Genomic DNA, 9,738 nt, shown 5'->3' with positions numbered 1-9,738 from the left:
GCGAACTTTGCAAAATAGAAAAAATTATGCTGGCCACAAAAGTGATGGAAAAGATGTTTCAAGGGGTCTAACACCTGGAGGGGGGCATGGCGGAGTGGGATACATGCCCAAAGTCCCGGGGAAAAATCTGGATTTGACGCAAAGCAGCGTTTTAAGGGCAGAAATCACATTGAATGCTAAATTGCAGGCCTAAAGTGCTTTCAAACATCTTGCATGTGTATGCATCAATCAGGGAGTGTAATTAGAGTACTGATTCACACTGACACACCAAACTCACTGTGTAACGCACCGCAAGCAGCTGTTTGCATAGTGACGGCCGTGCTGGATTGGTGCGCAACATGGCCAGAGTGCAGGCCGTGGCAGTTTTCCAGCCCATATGGTCGCCGGGCTGTGGTAGCTCAATGATAGAACAACAGTGACTGTCAAGCTGATCAAATTTGGTCTGTCCCCAATGAAGCAATGACCTTATTATCTTCTTGTATGTAGGTAGGCATAGGTAGGAGTCCCAGTATAGGTAGCTAGGTAGGCATAGGTAGGAGTCCCAGTATAGGTAGGTAGGTAGGTATAGGTAGGAGTTCCAGTATAGGTGGGTAGGAATAGGTAGGTGCCTCAGTAGTTAGCTAGGCATAGGTAGGAGACCCGGTATAGGTAGGTAGGCATAGGTAGGTGTCCCAGTAGTTAGCTAGGCATAGGTAGGAGACCCAGTATATGTAGGTAGGTGCCTCAGGAGTTAGCTAGGCATAGGTAGGAGACCCAGTATAGGTAGGTAGGCATAGGTAGGTGTCCCAGTAGTTAGCTAGGCATAGGTAGGAGACCCAGTATCAGTGGCGTAGCTAATGAGCTGTGGGCCCCGGTGCAAGTTTTACATGGGGCCCCCCAAGCAAGCTATACATAGCAATTGATAGGGCGCATCAAAACCTGCCAAGGATTTCCACAATGTCAGAGGTGCAAGAAGGGGATGGGGAACAGTTTGTTAATGATTACTACTATTTAAAACATCTATAGAAGTGATTATTACCAGCACAGGACCAATAGAGAGCTAATATTGTGCTTGAAGAAGGGCCCCTTGGGGCCCCTCTGGCCTAAGGGCCCCAATGCGGTCGCTACCTCTGCACCCCCTATTGCTACGCCACTGCCCAGTATAGGTAGGTAGGCATAGGTAGGAGTCCCAGTATAGGTAGGTAGGCATAGGTAGGTGCCTCAGTAGTTAGCTAGGCATAGGTAGGAGACCCAGTATAGGTAGGTAAGCATAGGTAGGTGTCCCAGTACTTAGCTAGGCATAGGTAGGAGTCCCAGTATAGATAGGTAGGCATAGGTAGGTCCCCTAGTATAGGTAGGTAGGTAGGTGTCCCCGTATAGGTAAGTAGGTGCCCCAGTAGTTAGGTAGGCATAGGTAGGTGTCCCTACTACCGCCCAATCTCCCTCCTTCCCTATGCTTCTAAACTCCTCGAACGCCTAGTCCACCAGCGCATTACCCAATACATCAACACCAATACCCTACTTGACCCCCTACAGTCTGGATTCCGACCTGCACACTCAACTGAAACAGCCCTCGCCAAGGTGGTCAACGACCTTACCCTTGCCAGGGCCAAAGGCAGTTATTCCATCCTGCTCCTCCTTGACCTCTCTTCAGCATTTGACACTGTTGACCACTCCCTCCTCCTCCAATCACTACAGTCCATGGGCATCCATGGTCTTGCCTTGGCCTGGATCTCCTCCTACCTATCCAATCGCTCCTTCACCACTTCCTTCAATGGCTCCTCCTCAACCCCTGGCCCCTCTCAGTTGGGGTCCCCCAGGGCTCTGTTCTAGGCCCCCTTCTTTTCTCCATATACACTTCCTCAATTGGCAGGCTTATCTCCTCCCTGGGCTTCAATTACCACCTTTATGCAGATGACACTCAAATTTACCTCCATACCCCCGATCTCTCAACCACCACCATAAACAAGGTCTCCTCGTGTCTCTCAGCAATTTCCTCCTGGATGTCAGCTAGGTTCCTAAAGCTTAACCTAGACAAAACTGAGCTCCTGATCTTTCCACCCCATGCTGCTGTACCCATCCCAGATTTCCACCTCACAATCGACAACACAACCATTCTCCCTACCTCCCAGGCCCGCTGTCTGGGTGTCACCTTGGACTCTGACCTCTCCTTCATCCCACACATCCAAAACATCACCAGATCCTGCAATTTCCACCTCCGTAATATCTCCAAGATCCGCCCCTTCTTAACCCCGGACACGACCAAACTGCTCATCCATGCCCTCATAATCTCCCGCCTTGATTACTGTAACTCCCTCCTTTCTGGCCTCCCCCTGAAACGCACTGCCCCCCTTCAATCAGTGATGAAAGCGGCTGCAAGACTCATCAATTCTTCGCACCGCTCTGCATCCACATCTCCCCTTTGTGAATCCCTGCACTGGCTCCCTATCCGTTTCAGGATAAGTTTCAAGATTCTATGCCTGGCGTATAAATCTGTGCACAAAACCTGCCCTACCTACATCTCAGAGCTTGTTCACAAGTATACACCAGGTCGCCCCCTCTGTTCCTCCAACGACCTTCGCCTCACCACCCCACGCATTTCACACTCCCATGCCCGCCTGCAGGATTTCTCAAGAGCTGCCCCCACCCTCTGGAATGCCCTTCCACCACCCATCAGACTTGCTCCCTCTTTCAACACATTCAAGCAAGCCCTCAAAACCCACCTCTTTATGATGGCCTACCCACCTCCTACCACATAGTAACTCTCTAAGGAATATTTAACAGCCCCCCCTAGTGTTTCCACCCCTCCCTTTAGATTGTAAGCCTCTGGCAGGGTCCTCCACTCCCTAGTGTAATCTACAGGATCATATGCTCCTGTCCTATGACAGCCTGTACTTGTATTACTGGGCCTACCTAACCAGCCCATATTGCATGATCATGTATTTTGTACAATTTGTATGTATAACTTTGTTCTATGTGTATAACCCTATGTATGGCATCCTTGTTTCATTGTATATATTTATTGTCCAGCGCTGCGTAATATGTTGGCGCTTCATAAATACAATAAATAATAATAATAATAATAATCTCTTATAACCAGCGTTTGAAAGCAAGCCTTGAGTTAGGTTACTGTTTCATATTTGTAGTCTTGTGCTGCCACCCAGTGTCTGAAAAATGGTAGTGAAATTAATGTGTGCGACTGAGTGCCAACCACATTACTAGTCGCCTCTCTGCCGTCTCTACCCAGCACATTTTGACATTAAAGTGATATTCACCTGTCTATTCATAGATCTGTTTGTGCTTTATAATTATTCCCTGACTATCTGTATCCCAGTATACCTACAATTAGTTGTTTATCTATTCTGGCTGTTCGTGATATCAATACTTAAGACATCTAGAATAGACATATACACAGTATATAGTTTAGGTTAGACATACTTAGCATGCATCATATAAACTTATGTACTAAGGTAATACATCAGGAAAAATTTGGCACTACATGTTGCTGTATGGTTAGGGAAGGAATGGTCTGAGGGAGGGGGGCGGGAAGGAGGGTGGGAGGGGGGGGGGGATAGAGATGAAACAGTGTGCTACGTTCCTAGCTATCATCTCCATTTGTCTCTGGTGAAAAAGCTAAGGCTCTATCTAGTCTATCTTGTGGTGTCTGTATTATACCATTACGGCTACCCGCTTAATCATATATGTAGACAGCTATTGAGCGGATCTCATACAGTATCTCTGTTTCACAGTTGATGAGTGGCATTTGTAACTGTAGCATGCATTATATAGCCTTCAAACCGTTAGTTTATAAAGGTAAAGTTAAATAAGAAAACATATCTGCTTTTTAGGCACTTATGTCGCATCTTGCCTCTGGCCGCCATGTGCTTCAGTCTCCTTCTACAGTATTTAACCGAACATTTGGGCATTGGAAAGCACCCTGACTACAACCCTATATATTAATCTCTATATTAACTTTTAACAGTTGTATTTGTTCCCAACTGACAGCAATGTTCCTGGCAGAGGTAACCTCCGGATGATAATCAGGACTATCGATTTGATTAGTAATGCGTGTACTAAAGTCTACAGGTCGTTGGCATATAGGAATGTTATATATATAGTCCACAGTATAATGTACAGAAACACCCTATAACAGCAGAAGTTCGTGTGTTACCGGTTAGTGTCTCTATAAAGTTTAATCGCTCCATACTGTATAGATGTGGCTACCGGATTCAACATAAATTTATAGCCAAAAAGTGATTAAAAGTTCCAACCTGTCTCACCGCTTCAGTTGTGCCCGCAGTCTAAGAACTGTCTTAGTTCTCTATCAAGACAGAATCCATAAGTATCTATTACTATGCTGTTAAGCAATTTTATGTCCTCTTCAGGCTAAAACACCTATATGAGTAGCCACGCTTAGTCTAATAAAAGGCGCGGGAGTAATATGCGCCAAACTATATTTAAAAACTTTAGAACATAGTTTCTTACCGTACCATGGTAATAACTGATGAGATTCATGTCGAGGGAGCATACCAACCTCTCATTAAGTGCAGAACATATACTTATCAGATGGTTGCAGAAGTTTCCGTGCAGCCGAGGCAGAAATATTTAAAAAGTAAAAAGGAGGATCACAACCTCAGCAAACTATATCTTCATATAAGCAGGTGAATAGCGCTAGATCCAGCGTGAAGAGCCAAGGCACGATGTATGGTAGCATTGGTGCTTATAGGAGAGTACTTAGCTTTCCTGTGGATCTTTCGGGCGTTTTTTCAACCAGCTCAGTACATCTGCTGGCTTTTCAAAAAAAATAGTAGAGTCACCGTCCTGAATCCTGAGTCTCGCAGGGAAGATCAATGAGTATACTATTTTCTTTTCTCTCAGCTTGGGCTTAACCGCGTGGAAGGAGTATCTTAATTTCTGCATTTCCGCGGTATAGTCCGGGAACAGCATAAGCCGGTTGTTCCCCAACTGCAGATCCTTCACTTGTCGCGCTGCCGCCAGGACTGCATCACGATCCCTGTAGTGGAGGAGGCAAAATATCATAGGTCTTGGATATTTGCCTGGAGGCCCTCGCTGCATGGGGATGCGGTGTGCTCTCTCTATAGTAAAATATATGGAGAAGGTTGCATCCGGGAGCAGTTGTTTAAGTAAATCCTCCATGTACTGCACGGCATCTTTGCCCTCCGATCCCTCAGGGAGTCCCAGCATTCTTAAATTGTTTCTCCTGTTGCGTTTTTCCGCATCGATCGTTGACTGTTTTCCAGCTGGGTCAAACGTTGTTTCATGTCCGGTATATCAGCGTCATGGGTGGTGATTCTATCTTCTGCATCGGACACCCTCTGTTCCAGCTCCTTTGTGCGGTCCCGTATATCAGATACATCTTGATGCAGGAGACCAAACTTGGCTTCTATAAAGTCTATCTTGTTGGTTAAAGCCGATTGGCAAGTTTTGATTGCCTCCATTAACTCCGCCGTGTTGGGGAGCTGTTCAGCCTCCACCACGTGGCCGATCATGGCGTCCTGTTCCTCCAGGGAGATCTCCTTCTGGCTGTGTTTCGGAGCCTGTACAGTAGGCTGAGGTTTGTCCGGAGGAGCCCCTCCGTCCAATTTATCTTTTTTGTCCCCTTTCTTATTGCCCATGTCTCCGTATGGAGTAAATCGGCGTGGCGACCTTTGTGGGCGGGAGGGACCCGCGAAGTAAGCCTGGTGCTCAAGATCTAAAGGTTATTCTTCGTCTGGAGGTAAAAAGGGAGTATCGCCCCAGGACTCCAGGATGGTAAGGGAGCTTTTTGCCGTCCAGAAGAGTGTTTTTGCAGTGTTGGTACGACGGATGAAAGTGGATCTTGTTAGCCGGGCAGCAGAGCTCTCAGGACTCGCATCTGCCTAGCACGCCATCTTGGCCACGCCCCAGTATGTGTGTATTTAAAGCAGGGCCGGGTTAAGGCTGAGGCGAGATAGGCTCCAGCCTCTGGGTGCAGTGTAAGAGGTGGCGCACGACTCACCCAGCTATCATTCCCCTATTGCAGGGTCCCCAAACTTTTTCAATCAAAGACTGGGTTAACATACTTAAGACTGCTGGGGGGCCGGAACATACATAAAATGATGTTGAAAAACACTACATTGAATCTAGGTATTGATGATTCCCTTCCAGTCATGCCCAGAGGAGAACTCCCAGCAGCAGCCATTCAGTCATGCGGTGCCCAAAGAACGTCTTTGTGCACCAGGCAGTGAAGCATACCCTGGTGACAACCTGCCGTCCAGTTGGGCAGTAGTGAGCTGCATCAATAAGTTATACATTTTGTGTGGGGGTAGGGGGCAGTGAAAAAGCCTCAGGGGGCCGCATTCCGCCCAGGGGGGCCTTTGTTTGAGGACCACTGCCCTATTGTGTTTGAAGCAAATATAGAAATGAAGAAGAGAAATAAGAAATGAGGATACATGGCAGTGACTGCAATCCAGATAACTACAGATTAAGGTTTTGGGGGCCCTGGGGCGTCTCTTTTTTAATAGCAATCAGTGTGTGACAGCTGGGGTGGGAGGGATGGAGGGGCGCACTTTGGTGTCTCAGCCTTGGGTGCTGGAGGACCTTGTCCTGGCTCTGATTTAAAGTGTAGCAGAGCTGAGTAAAAAGCAAAAATCCATACCCAGGGTTTCCTCCAGCCCCATAAGCATGTATGAGTCCCTCACCGCCTTCCCGCGGTCTGCCGTTTAGCCGCTATCAACCCCGCTTACTTGCTCAGTCGCGGCTGAACGGCAGGCCGCAGGAGGACAGTGAGGGACTCACACATGCTTATGGAGCTGGAAGAAGCCCTGGGTAAGTATGGATTTTTGCATATTTTTTTTTTAACAGTAAAGTTTATTAAGAATAAAGTGAACATACATAATAAAAGTCAATCAGGGATGACATCATAAAACAACATATTGAAACATAAAAAACTTTCAGTATGAAAGATATGATTAAGCACTTTAACAGTGGAGAAGCACTTTAACAGTGGAGAGATTTTTGCATTTTACTCCGCTCTGGTTTACTTTTAAGTTTGTGTGGTGTAAGCAAAAAGTGTAATCTGTAATAGTAAGGATTGTGAGGGGTTTCTTTTCCCAAATCACATTCAGTTGTTAGACTGAGTGCGTACTATACAGGTTTGTATGCTGTGAGCAAAGTTACTCTGCTGCATTCATGTGGGTTTGTCAGGCCTCATGCAAATTCACATTTCAAAGTTAAGATTGGACCTCTCCATTTCCTGTTTGTGTTGTGATTTTAGGAAACACATACTGTGGTATGAAATAAAGTGCAGCCTGGAACTGCTATACAATGTAGTCCTTAAAGGGAAGGTCCAAGCAAAATAAAAAAATGAGTTTCACTTACCTGGGGCTTCTACCAGCCCCATGCAGCCATCCTGTGCCCTCGTAGTCACTCACTGCTGCTCCAGTCCCCCGCTGGCAGCTTGCCGACCTCGGAGGTCGGCGGGCCGCATTGCGTACATTTTTACGCATTCACGCTAATGCAGAAATATTAACACATACATTTTTACGCGTTAGTGGTTTAATACGTACATTTTTACGCTTTGATCCACTAACGCGTAAAAGTGTATGTGTTAATGTTCCTGCACTAGCTGGAATGCGTAAAAATGTACGCAATGCGGCCCGCCGACCTCCTAGGTCGGCATGCTGCCAGTGGGGGACTGGAGCAGCAGTGAGTGACAATGAGGGCACACGATGGCTGCAAGGGGCTGGTAGAAACCCCAGGTAAGTGAAACTCATTTTTTTATTTTGCTTGGACCTTCCCTTTAAAGGACTTACGAGGCCAAAAGCACTAAAAAAGTAAAGTACCTGCATGATGTTTAAATGCACGGAGGACGCCATCCGCTCCCTCCTTGCAGTTCCGCCGGGTCCCCTTAGTGAAATCGCCCCCCGTGCCGCTCGTGACCCCACAGGCCAGGTCGGGCTCTCCTGCCACTCCTAATATGGCCGCCGGAGCTGGCGGCGGCGGCGCAGTCTGCATTGCCGTGAGTGCGTCTGCGCAGCTCTAGGGCCTCCCCCCCCCCCCTGATCCATGCTACAGTGCGTGGTTCGGGGCGTTGGCCCTAGAGCTGCGCAGCCGCACTCGCGGCAATGCGGACTGCGCAACCGCCCACTTTTTGTGACCTTGACACACAGTCACTTAATGACCACGTTTGTGAGCTTTCAGGTTCCTGGCATCAAAAATGTGTGAATGGAAGCAGTTTATCCTCCAAGGAAATCTGATTGGCTGTATGTGGCCCCGCCCCTTTAGTGAATTTGGACCCCAGTCACCCAATGACGACTGTAGCAAGTTTGAAGCCTCTGCCATTAACAGTGTAAGAATGGCAGCAGTTTAAATATTTCCCTTGAAAATTAATAGGTAAATTTTGATTGGCTGTTGTAGGCTCCACCCATTTTCTTGAATCTTAATCGCATTAATCCAGTGACTAACTGTGTCAAGTTTGAGAACCCTGCGATTAACAGTCTAAGGGCTTGATTCACAAAGCGGTGCTAGCCTACTTAGCACGTCTAAAGTCTTTAGACGTGCTAACCAGGGTGCTAAGTAGATTAGCACCGGATTTCTCAATCAGATCGCGTGCTAACTTTGCGCGCAAAGTCCCATAGGCTTTAATGGGCACTTTGCGAGGAGCGCCCTGCGCGTGTAAAGTTTTGCACTTTACACGCAAAACTTTCTTTTCCCCATGCACCAACAACTTGTGCTGCAGTAAGGTCTGATGCGACCAAAAAATAGTCCAGAAAAAAGTCCATAGTCCAAATTAAATGGGGGTAAAAATCTACCTTTTTAATATTGTATAGGAGTGTGAATTGATACAGTTAATCATTCATTTTATTTCTTTGCATCTAATTTCGTTTTTATTAAATTTTTTCATTGTATTCTCATTTAATGTCTAGCATAAGCAATTAAGTTTTTAAGCTTTTTTGAGTTCTGAAAAGAATTTATAACATTATTTTTATTATGAATATTCATACTAGCATCGAGAGATGTGAAGTAAAACTGATAAGCTTTTAGTGATTAATGGCTTCAATGACTGTTGTTACAAATGTATAACCTGATATTTATATATTTATGATGTAATTTGTTTTTTAATCACTATGAATATTACTATTGTTATTTATTATGTATTATTGCTTGCCGTGGAAATGATGGCTAATAACCCCTGACGCGCTTATAGGGGCCAATAGAGCGGTTCTGATTCTGATCATAGGTATTGCATAGTGGGTTGCTTAGTTACAACAAACCACCCGCCCCCTATCCGCGTCAGAAAAATCTTTCTATCACCGCTGCAACTGGTATCTGCGCCATGGCGAGTCTCCCTATCGCCGCAGTAACTGTTGCTATGACTACGGTGAAAGGCTGCCAAATAAAGGGCGTGCTTAAGCTTGCAGTGTCATCTGCCGAAGGCGCAGAGCGCCGAAACGCATAATGACGCAGCAAGCACGTTCGAACTAAGCCACCCCCCCCCACCCCGAGAGACGAGCTACGGATCACATCAGGACCGCGCTGCTGGCCACTGAGTGCCATAGCAGCCGGGGAGTTAAGCGGAAGGGCTTACCGCTGATAGGCGAACTTTATACTAGCACATTGTGAGTATAACTTTTAATGCGAAATAAACAAGTTTTTATGTTAATGCACCATGGAGCGCTCCCTGTTTTTGTTTTAAAGTTGCACATACCCCAGAGCTGTTTGGAGCTGAGCCAGGCATTGGGAACATAAAGACTGCAGAGGTTGTTTTTGAACGGCTGT

Source organism: Hyperolius riggenbachi, chromosome 6 (assembly GCF_040937935.1).
Source record: "Hyperolius riggenbachi isolate aHypRig1 chromosome 6, aHypRig1.pri, whole genome shotgun sequence".
Classification (NCBI taxonomy): Eukaryota; Metazoa; Chordata; class Amphibia; order Anura; family Hyperoliidae; genus Hyperolius; species Hyperolius riggenbachi.
Note: the sequence above shows the minus strand (reverse complement) of the source record.